The sequence below is a fragment of the Populus trichocarpa genome, chromosome 2, assembly GCF_000002775.5.
Source record: "Populus trichocarpa isolate Nisqually-1 chromosome 2, P.trichocarpa_v4.1, whole genome shotgun sequence".
Classification (NCBI taxonomy): Eukaryota; Viridiplantae; Streptophyta; class Magnoliopsida; order Malpighiales; family Salicaceae; genus Populus; species Populus trichocarpa.
The window spans coordinates 1,283,535-1,295,433 of record NC_037286.2 but is presented as its reverse complement, the minus strand read 5'-3'; the positions used below and the strand labels follow the sequence as shown (position 1 = coordinate 1,295,433).

Sequence of the window (11,899 nt, the reverse complement as noted above, 5' to 3'; positions counted from 1 at the left end):
TTTTTGTTTGGAGAGAGGAGAGTTTTTTTTAGGTTTTTTATTTTTAATAAAACACGAACGGGTAGCCCGTGTTAAATGTAGGAAATTATATTGTAAATTAGTCCCCCTACTTTTGAAATTTACAGGCTAGTTCAGTAGGCAAAGTTGATTTTGATTTTTTTTTTTAAGTTTCCCATATTTCCTTTTATAAATGATTTTTTGATTTTATCTATAGTGGGTGAAAGTTGAAGCATAAAATTTTGATTATAAGTCTGGGGACAATGTAGGAAAGAAACAACCAGATTGTCAAAAAATATAAATATAAATACTGAGTTACAAACGAGTATGAAATATAAGGACCTAATAACTGAATGTTTTAAACTAAACGGATGATTAGTTATTTCACTGAAAAACAAGGATAAAATAATAATTTCCTTTCGATATCTTCTTTTTCTTGCCTCCGCTCTCTCTCTCTCTTGATTTTTTAGACTTTGATTTTTTTCTTCCTTTTACCTTTTCTTTTCCACTTGCTTCCTTTTTGTCGATTAACAAAATATATTATATAGTCAAATTTCGCATTGAAAAAAAAATCTCAAGTTAATAATAAAAAAAATAATTAAACACGTCCCCACACACATGATCCGTGTCCTTAAATAACAGCGGTAAGGATATTTTTAGGTTAATTTTTTATATAACAGTGATAGAATCTTTTTTTTTTTTCTAATAGTAAGGATATTTATAGAATAGTTTTTTACTCCGTTAATGAATTAAAAAAATATTATTAAATCCATAAAGAATAAAATATATTTAATTTCATATCTCTATGCATCCTTGTTCCTTGGATCGTGATAGTTGATAATTTTTGTGTCATTTTCAAGCAAAAACTAATCGGAGTTAATGATAGTTTGTTTTTGTATTTTAAAAGTATTTTAAAAAATATATATATTATTTTTTTCTTTGCTTCAAATTAATATTTTTTTGGTATTTTTAGATCATTTTGATGCGTTGATTTCAAAAATAATTTTTAAAAAATAAAAAAATTATTATTTAGATACATTTCTAAATGAAAAGTATTTTGAAAAGCAATCATAACCACATTTTCAAACAGGCATCATGGTTCGTGATTCCAATAATATTTACTAAAAAAAAATCAATTTAAAACCTGAAATGGAGCAAACCCTAGATCTAGTCGGCCTGAATTACACTAACCCCTCGACAAAGGCGGAGGCATGTATAGGCTCGGGTGGGCTCTAGCCCTGGTCAAGATTTTATCAATATTTTTTTACTAGTTTTATGTGAAAAATTTTGTAATTCTCGATTGAGGTATCAAAAAATTCTGAAAATTTGAGTAGAGCCTTCTAATATGATGCTTTAGCTTGGGTTAAATTTTCAGAATTTTTGAAGAAATTCAGAAATTTGATAAAAAAAAATCACAATTTGACCAGTTTTACGTTATTGGGTGTAATTTTCAATCCGGCCATCAAATTGAGCTGAAATTTTACGAGGGATCTTAAAATATATTGAATAAAATCTGGTTAAAATTTTAGGATGAACAGAGTTTGGTAGTGCTAACAAAAAAAAGACCGTCAAATAAAAGTAAAACAACTCATTAAAGGTAAAATTGTTATTGGCCATTAAAAAATAAAACAAATATGTTCTTCCTTCCTTTTATATGTTGCCGAGTGGGCAGGAGCAGAATAGGAAAAAAAAGAAAAGAAAAGGCGAGAGAGAAAGAGAAAAAAGTAAGGGAAAAACATTAAAAAAAATCTAGGGAAAAAAATAAGAAAAGTGAGAGAATAACCTTGTAAATTTACAAAGTCCAACTTATAAAATATTAATCCAAGGAAGAATCAAGTGAAGGAAGGAGGAATTTAGAGAGGAAAAAAATTTAATTACTTTGTTTTTCAGTTGACATGAGATTGTTATACTGGTTGAGGGGTTGTTATAATATTGATTCAGATTTGATTATAAATGAATTATATTTCACAAAACATCGAAGAATGTAACTTTAATAGTGAGTTTATTTTTACTTTCACTTTAATTTTATGTACTTTCAAATTTATTTTTTAATATTTTGGATAGTATATTTGAATTAAAACTTTACTGTTAACTTTAAAAATTCATGTACATGAGTTAATAATTTATCTTAAAAAAATATATATATATTTATTTAATAACCCGGGACAAGAAAAATTCCTGACTCCGCCCTTGCCCCTCGAGATTATTATTGTTATTGCTATATAATGATTTAGAGTTGTTGATTACTTTGTTTTTTGAATAAGTAAAGTGTTTCAAAATCTAGTTATAAAAAAATAAATTAAATTAGATGAAATAGGTAGTAACTTAAAATCATGGAAGAAAAAATGATAGGTGTGGATAGCATGGAAGATTATGGCATGATTGATGAGATTTTATTGAGCTTCGAAACATTAATTGGGCTGCTGGTGCATGGTTTTTTCTCGGTCTGTGCTTTTACAGGATAGAGATTTTATTGCTTTTGCCGATCCTAATTGAAAAGCTGGATCAAATGTAGTATTATACTTTGCTAGTCGACTAGGTTTAAATCTTATTTATCCAAGAGCTTTATTAACATACCATTTATTTTTGTATTTTAAATTACACTTGAAAGCGTTTTAAAAATATATCAGCTTGAAAAAACATTAAATTAGTTTTTTGTATTTTTTTTATAGTTTTGATGTATTGATATATAAAAAAATTATTTTACTATATTTTCAAATTTTTCAAACGAGAAATATTTTTAAAAAATATTTTACACTAGAATATAAAACACACACTAAAAAGCAGCAGAGAGAGATTATTTAAGGGCTTTTTTACTGTGTTGTAAATTTATAATTGAAAGTTCACTAAAAAGGGGAAAAAATAAAAAATGAGATACTGGCTGGATGCTTAGTATTAAACCAGTCATGAAAATGAATTTTGAATGTACATGGACCTAATTATACAAAATTAAATATTATAATTAAAAATAAATTATTGCAAAGCATATTCATTGAATTCTTGTTATCTCACATGATTTATCATATTAAAAATAAATTAGATAATTGATATACATGCATATCCAGTTAGCAAACAGAAAGTAAATGGATAAGAAAGTTTTTTGAAGTACACTCACCCTCACCGTCTTCTATACAAACTCTAATATTGATAATAGATTGATTTTATGATAATTCATTGCTATTTATACATAGTGATTATGCTTATCTTAGCTCGTTGGATCAGGCTGGTTTTAGGATACGTTATGCTCCTCACCACCCTCTAACATATGATTGTTGGGATGAGATGGCTCTATTTTCGTGTGAGAGATATAGCCCTCACAACATTTCAAGAAAAAACTGCTTACAGGTCAGTTACGGTCGCTAGCGGTTTTCTCCTCCATCCACCATTGGATCCTGCTTAGTTTGGGATATGTTGGTCATATTGATGAGCTCTTCATGCTGAATAGTGGAGATCGAGATTAGAGACTCCGATGAGAAGTTAATTATTGGTGAAAAGTATAATGTCAATTTTCAAGTCATATTGGTTTTGTTTCGATCCAAGGAGATCTTTGTTATCATGCTCTGATTTTTTGGTATGTGTCGTATGACATAATAAAGGTTAACTTCACCTTTTGAATTTTATTAGTTCTGATTGAGTTAGGAGAAACTTTTACCATGCTAAAACTTTTGTTTAGATTAAGTTAGCAAGAATAAAATAAATGGAAAGTGTGGTGACTTGATTTTTTTTAAACCATCAAAAACATGTTAATTATGATTTAAATTAAAGAAAATCATTGGTGTCTTTCCTTGGGCATATTCGGCAGATTATTGGTAAGGAAATGAGATGGTAAACATTATGTACATCTCATAATGTAAATCATAATTAGCATGATTTTGATGGTTAAACATAAATCAAGCCACCACACTTTTCATTTATCTCACTCTTGTTAGCTTAATTTAAAAAAACGTTTCAACAAGGTTAAAGTTTATCCTAAATCAATCATGACTAATCAAATCCAAACGGTGAAATTAACCATCATTATGTCATGCACACATACCCAAAACTCAGAGCATGGTAACGAATAGATCTCCCTGGATCAAAACAAAACCAAATTGGCCTGAAAATTGACAATATAATGTTCACCAATGAATAACCTTTAGTAGGAGTCTCTAATCCCGATCTCCATCGTTCAACATGAAGAGCTCATCACTATGACCAACATATCTTAAATTGAGCAGGATCCAACGGTGAACGGAAGAGAAAACTGCTAGGGATCATGACTGACATGCAGATAGTTTTTTCTTGAAATGTTGCGAGGGCTATATCTCTCACACAAAAATTGAGCCTTCAGATCCCAACAGTAAGATGTTAGAGGATGGTGAGAAGCATAACATATCCTAAATCCAGACCGATCTAACAGTGAAATATTAAGAAATGGCCATTTGAGTTTCTGCTCTCAATATACTCTCTCTCACACACACACACACATTCGGCCATCATATGTATTTTTTGCATAATTTTGCTATTTGTGTAGCAAATCTATCTGTATTTACTAAAACACTCTTATATTAAGTTTGGGTATTTTTTTCGTTCAATAAAATGTCTTTTCTTGGTTCACTTTTAAAATACCATGCGAAAAATCTTTCTTTTTAATTTTTTTTCTAATAATTCAATACCATTCCATTTTATTTTATTTTAACTAACCCATCTAATTTCCAATTCTAAATTATCAATATTTTTAATAATATCATAAAATTTGATCGGGGTTTACAATTTACCACTATTTCTATTTTATTTCTCATTATTCAATTCATTATAGTGAAGTCTTTTATTGGGGTTTTACAGAGTTTTCACTGCGTTATATGCATATTTAAATTAGAAATTACTGGGGTTTCACAATGTATATATATAAAGAAAGTTAAATGGCGTGTGGTTTTCACTCTAGCTCTAAACAGAGATTACTGTGGATTGCGACAGTGAAATTTACTTGGGTATGGTGTGTAATTAAGAGATCCATGAGGGCATTTTGGTATTACCATGTTGTCTTTTCTATTGATTATTCAAAAAGTTGTTGGCGTGTGTTGAACACGCCCTAGCGAGTGGGCGGCGCTCGCGCCGTTAAAAAGGCGAGTGAGATGCCTCCCGATAGCCAAATCTAGTCATTCACCGTCTAGTAGGGGTGAGCAAAAAAATTAAAAAACAGATTAAACCAAAAAAACCAGAAAAAAAATAACTGAAAAAACCGAACCGTGAAAAAAAACCGATTAAACCGATTAGAATTTTGAAAAAACCGACCGGTTAAGTTCAGTTTCGGTAAAACAAGCCTAAAACTGAAAAAACTGAACCAAACCCAAACTGAAAAAAACCGAGCCAAACAGGAAAAAAACCGAGCCAAACCGGTTTTTGTTTTAAAAAAACCGAACCAAAACCGGTCGGCTTGAACCGATTTCGGTTTTTTTTTTTAAATCCGGTTTGGTTACTTTTTTTTGATAAAAACCGAACCGAACTGAAAATAATCACCCGTACCATCTAGATAGATGCGCAGACATGCCGTTTTCTACATGGTCCGGCGCGTGTAGACATATCAAGCTTGGATTACCGCTGGTGATCGATTGTTTATATTTTTTTCTGTTGTCTCTTATGACAACTAAATTGCATATTTGTTCTCTGTTTGTTTATTGTTTACTTGGGTTTAGTATGACCGCCAAACCCAAGTTTGTTAGGTTTGGCATGACAAGCAAACTCAAGCTTTTGGGTCTGCCTTGGCCCCCGATCCAAAAGCTTATAAAAAATAAATAAATAAAAATTAATTATGATTTCTGTTTATGATACTTCAAGAATAGTTTAAATTTTTTGTATAAAAAATAAAAAATATATATAAAAAATAATTAGGATTTATGTTTATGATACTTCAATGATAGTTTAATTTAAAAACAAATAGAAAACAATTATAAAAAATCTTTTTAGAATACTTCAATAATAGTTTAAATATTTTTTTTTATAAAAAAATAAAAAAAATAATTAGAAATTTTGTTTAGGATACTTCGATAATAGTTTAAATTTTTTTTTTATAAAAAATAAAAATAATTTATAAAACAATTAATTAGAACTTCTGTTTAGGATACTTCAAATATAGTATAATTTTTTTTAATAAAAAAATATATAAAAAAATTATTTATGATACTTTAAAGATAATTTAAATTTTTTTATAAAAATTAAAAAAAGATATATTTAGGCAGCCCTATTAGACCCAAGCAACTTGGAACTAACAGCCATGCCTAGTTATTTTTTATATATATTTTTATAAAAAAATAAAATTTAAATTATTCTTGAAGTATCTTAAACATAAATTCTAATAATTTTTTTTAAAAAAGTTTTTATTTTTTATAAAAAAAAACCATTTAAACTACTGTTGAAGTATCCTAAATAGAAATTCTAATTTTTTATATAAATTTTTTTATTTTAAAAAAATATATTTAAACTATTATTGAAGTATCCTAAACATAAATCCTAATTAATTTTTTTTATATAAAAAAACATTCAAACTACCATTGAAGTATTCTAAACAGAAATCCTAATTATTTTTTTATAATCTTCTTATTTTTTATAAAAAAATATTTAAATTATCCTTAAAGTATACTAGGTAGAAATCTTAATTAATTGTTTTTTATAACTTTTTTATTTAAAAAAAAAATTAAACTATCGGTGAAATGTCCTAAACAGAAATTCTAATTAATTGTTTTTATAAATTATTATTTTTTAATAAAAAAAATTAAACTATCACTGGAATATCTTAAAAAGAAATCCTATGTAATATTTTTTATATAAAAAATATTTTAACTATTCTTGAATTCTAAATAATTTTTTTATAAATATTTTCTATTTAAAAAAAAAAACAATTTACTTTATCCTTGAAATATTATATACAAAAATCCTAATTTTTTAAATTTTTTATTTTATTTTTTATGAAAAAAACATATAAACTATCTTTAAGATATCCAAAATAATTTTTTTTTTAAAATAAATTATCCTTAAAATATCATAAACTGAAATTCTAATTTTTTTTTATATAAATTATTTTTATTTTTATATAAATTATTTTTATTTCCAGAGTATGTATAAATCCTATTGTAATGGCATCTTTATACATACATTCATATATTATGACATAACCCAATTTTTTATTCCTTCTATTTTTGTGTGAAATGTTAAAAATGAGGAATAAATTGAAATTTGAAACAACATAATTTAGAAATTTGGCGCCTTAACTGGACTTGGAATTATTTAATTAATGAAATCAGGGATCTAATTGATAAATTTCAGAAGTTCAGGGACCAAAGTGAAAAATAGTCATTTCCCCAGGATACCAACGGCACCGTTTGGAAGCACTGTTCATCACCCCTTCCTTTTCGCGCGGAGGCAGCCGATTCAACAGGGAAATCCGCAGCAATTCAATCCTACCATGGACCACGCCTCTTGCCCACGATCCCGCTCGTGGATTGATTAACAGGGGAACTGGTTTTTGCAAGCTCTCTGGCTCTATAAAAGGCAGAGCAGAGCGGAGGCAGAGGGGGAAGCAAAAAAAACAGGGGAAAACAGAACAAAAAAAAGCGTAAATTCACAGAGAAGAAAAGGAGAGAAGGGAAAAAAAGAGCAGAACCGAGGAGACGAAAAAAAAAAAAACGCAGGAGACAGAGAGAACGAGAGCAATAAAACAGAGAGAGGGAGGGCGACCGAGAACAAAAAACTGGGGGAGTGAGAACACGAAAAAGCCAGGGGAACGAACAAAACGGAGACGAAGGAGCAGGAGGGAAGAACACTGGGAGACAAAAAAAAGCAGAGCAAAAGAAAGAAAAACAAAAGCAGAGGAAAGCCACCGAAACCAGAACCATTGTTGCTACTGTCTTCGGTATTTCCAGAACCAGGTAAGTAAGCTTCTCTTTCCCCGCTTTTCATTTTAATTCACTTCCTTTATCTGCTCATGCACGCGTGATTTAGTTCACGCGTGCTTCATGTTGCCCAGCCGGGTCACTGGCTTGGGCCAGTGACCGGGTCGGGCCGGCTGGGTCTAGCCCAGCCCATATGGGCTGAGCTGGGCCCAGCCCAAAAACATTAATAAGAAATAAAAAGTATGTGTATGCATGAATAAAAATAACATAAATTTATTTTATTGGTTTATTTACTGATACCAGAGTCAGAAATAAAAATATTAATTTATTTTTATTTTTATTTTATTGTTTTGTATTTTATTTCATTTAGCTAAAAAATATAATAAAAATATGTGCGTGCATAAAAATAAATTTATTTATTTTTTTATTCACTAACGTTAGAGTCATGAATAAAAATATTGATCTAAATTTTTTTTATAGCTACGTAATATTTACCAACGCCAGAGTTGGAAGTATCCGTAGTTGAATATTCACTGGCACCAGAGTCAGGAATATTATAAGCAAATTATCATAGCATAAGCTAATAAACGTTTAGCAATTTAAGGCAAAACCAACAATGCAGTCTGCCTCAGGCAGGACGTTCAAGGAGTGATAATATCTTTCCTTTTACGTAACCAGTCCCGAACCATAAAATCTCTGTTGATCAGTTAGGGTTCCTAGTAACCATAATACTAGGTGACGACTCCCTAAACATGATCATTCTCCATCAAAGAACAAGTTACCAAAAATATGTTCTTTCCATGAAATATTATTTTTAAGGTCGCCGCGATGTCGGATGCGACATATTGTATGTATGAAGGGGGCCAAGTAGGTCGGGGATGTTTGCTACTTTACAAGTATAAATCGAAAAAAATCTAAATAATAATTTAGATTTGAATGTTTTCATGTATAAAAAAATTAACAAAAATGTATTTCTTTAATAACAATTATGGTTGTGGGAACATCTCTACATGGGCAGGCCTCAGATATCGAGTTTGCCGAACATAACAGTCCAAACTATGAGAGTTACATTTAATCTCTCATTAGAATGTAAGTATTGCGATGCTATTTTTGCAACTATATACATTTATATTTTGTTATTTAAACTTTTAAAAAATAATTAAACTGACATGTTTTTAATGTTAGGTGGTGTGCTAGAAAAGTTTTTGAAAATAATCCATAACATGTGTTGGCATTTTATCGGAGTGAGCTCTATAAGTAACTTGCTATCCATGTATTTTTTAAACTATTTGTTAAGTAAAATAATTAATTACACAAAATTATTGTTGTTTGATATTTATTTAACTTATAATATACAGGTCATTTGAATGCTTTACTCGAAAGAAAGGTTAGCCGTTGCTCTAACTGTCTACACCAGCAGGATGAATATATTGACAATAGTGGTCCTGTTAATATGGTTTAAGATGGTCAAGCTACATTACCTAGATCGTGTAATACGACAATTCAGCGGATTCAACATCACGCATGTAATAAAGTCTTTTTATGATTAATATATGTTAACTATTGAGTTTTATGTATTTACCTTTTAAGTTAATATTAATGTCTTATTAATATTAGGTTGACTTCTTGCTACGAGAGGGTCGAGATCCCACATCTTATCTTTATAGTACTGACAAAAAAAGAAAAGTTCACACCGTAGCGTCCAAGTAGTTAAATATATGTCATATTGGACTCGAAACCTTTGAAGACAGGCTAATTCTTGATGATGCTGTGGTAGAGGACGAGGCCACTGTGGTAAGAGCTCGAGCTGGATCTGGTTATGCGACTAACGAGTCTGGATTATCCAGTTGACGATGTAAACGTAGATATATAGATGACTTATGTTTATATATTTTATGATTATTTGAATATTGTATTGTTGGATTGTTTTATAATAATTTTGCATGTATATGTTTTTTTTTGTGCATCTTTTGGCCTATTTTTTTATTATGAATTATGAGAATATGTTGAATTTAGTTAGAATTTATTGACTGTGGTTATTGTGATTTTTTGCAGGTTTTTTTAAGCGAGATAAATTTTGGATATAGTTCCTACACAGAGGAAGTTTTATCCAAATTTTGATAAAATTATAAATATTTCAACTCTATAAAACCATAAAGTAAATAAAATTTTAGATTAACAAAAACTATGATTTTATAATTTTTTTTCAGGCTTAAAATACAAAAATAACCAAAAACCTTAGAGTAATAAAAAATATCCAGTTATTTTTCAACAGTTATGAACCGCGACATTTCAATATCTTCAAAATATATTATTTTATCAAAACTTTTTTATCTTTAGCTATTTCAATATTTAATTATATTTTGGATCCTAACTTCCTCATTTATCCAAATAAATCCATCCTCTGTATTCATGTGCTCCCCATGTGACTCGGGAATGCGACATCTCGAAACCTGGGGCACTTGTCGCCCCCCGAATCGCTGGATACTCAATGTCACCAGTTTCCCTTTGTCTTTTTTCACTAAGTTGTTTTTAAATCTTTGGCCTGACCAATCAAAACAGATTCCATGCTAGAATTCATGTGCCATCGACAGTAATACTACCTGTCGGTCCCATGGTTCCCGGTTACAATAACAGATACAACGGTTACTAGCCAAGTTAAGTAGGGCGGTTTGTTTTTTTATTTTAAAAGTATTTTTTTAAAAAAATATTTTTTTATTTCTTTTAAATTAATATTTTTTGATGTTTTTAAATTATTTTGATGTGTTAATATAAAAAAATAATTTTTAAAAAATAAAAAACACTATTTTGATATATTTTAAAGTAAAAAACACTTTAAAAAGCAACCACAACCACACTCTCAAACATACTCACAACTTGACGGGTTAACCTAGTATTTCACTAATTCGGGGGTTAATTTGATCTTGGCTAGTAAAAAACTTGGATTTTTTTAAATAATACTGTTTTTTTTAAAAAATTAAAACAGTATCATATTAATCAGATTAAGTCATGCAATCTGTCATGTGAGCCTTAAATCAGGTCAAAGCAATTCTTATAGCTATACCATGTATCCAGCAAGGGTTACATTTTTTACCTGGGTTTCGTTTATCCATGGAATATGTTTAATCCTGAGTGGTAGCCAACAACATGAACAAATTAAACCTTTCCGCATCCCAGACACGGAATTTAAACGGTGAAACAGTCTAAGATGACGCGGCTACTGGCTACTGGCTACTGCCCATAGAGCTAAGACTTATGTTTGTTTTGAAGGTATTCTCGTGTTTTTTTTAAAATTTTTTTTAATATATTTGTATTGTTTTGATGTGAATAATAAAAAAATTAATTTAAAAATATTATTTAATATATTTTTAAATAAAAATCAACTTAAAAAATAATCACTTCTACAACCGTAAATCCACAGCTTTGCCTTGGCTGTGATTCCATTCCTATTCATTTACATTGACTACTTATTAATAAAGTTTACATGACATATGAATACCCCTCCTGGGATATTATTAGAGTGAATTTTTATATTTTTAAAATAATTAATTGTAATAAAATACGTCTGATCTATTTTTTACTGTTATGGTTTTTCCAGAGACAGTCAAAATTATAACAGTGGAATATCAAATTACCAGCCACAGCAGTCGCACTAGCAATAGTGACCTTGCATTTACCTTTATTGCAGGAGTATATCATGTTGTCATGGCTGAGTCAGCTAGACAGGCTTGTCTTGCCCTATATAATTGGACTAGTCAGTGCTCGTCGTATCATGTCTAGACAATTGTGACGAGGTGGAGTTGGTTTTTGCCACTCCAACTGAAGGTTTCTCTTTAATTATTTTTTAAAAATTATATTTACTATCAAAATGTTCTAAAAATATTAATTTTAAATAAAAAAAATTATTTTTTTTAAAATACTTTTAAAACACAAAAACAAACAGTTTCTAATCCAATAATTATATTTCATATTTCAGTAACATTTTTATAGTGTGAACGAATCCAGAGCTACACCGCTTGTACAAAGATTAATGA

At 29.2% G+C, this 11,899-nt stretch overlaps 1 long non-coding RNA gene across 1 annotated transcript; it reads left to right on the top strand.

Moving 5' to 3' along the window:
* The first annotated feature begins 7,332 nt into the window (after positions 1–7,332).
* LOC112326460 (uncharacterized) lies at positions 7,333–9,826 on the top strand. Its single transcript, XR_002980029.2, has 3 exons — positions 7,333–7,901; positions 9,224–9,391; positions 9,483–9,826. It is a non-coding gene; the product is annotated as an uncharacterized LOC112326460 (long non-coding RNA).
* The last annotated feature ends 2,073 nt before the right edge of the window (positions 9,827–11,899 follow it).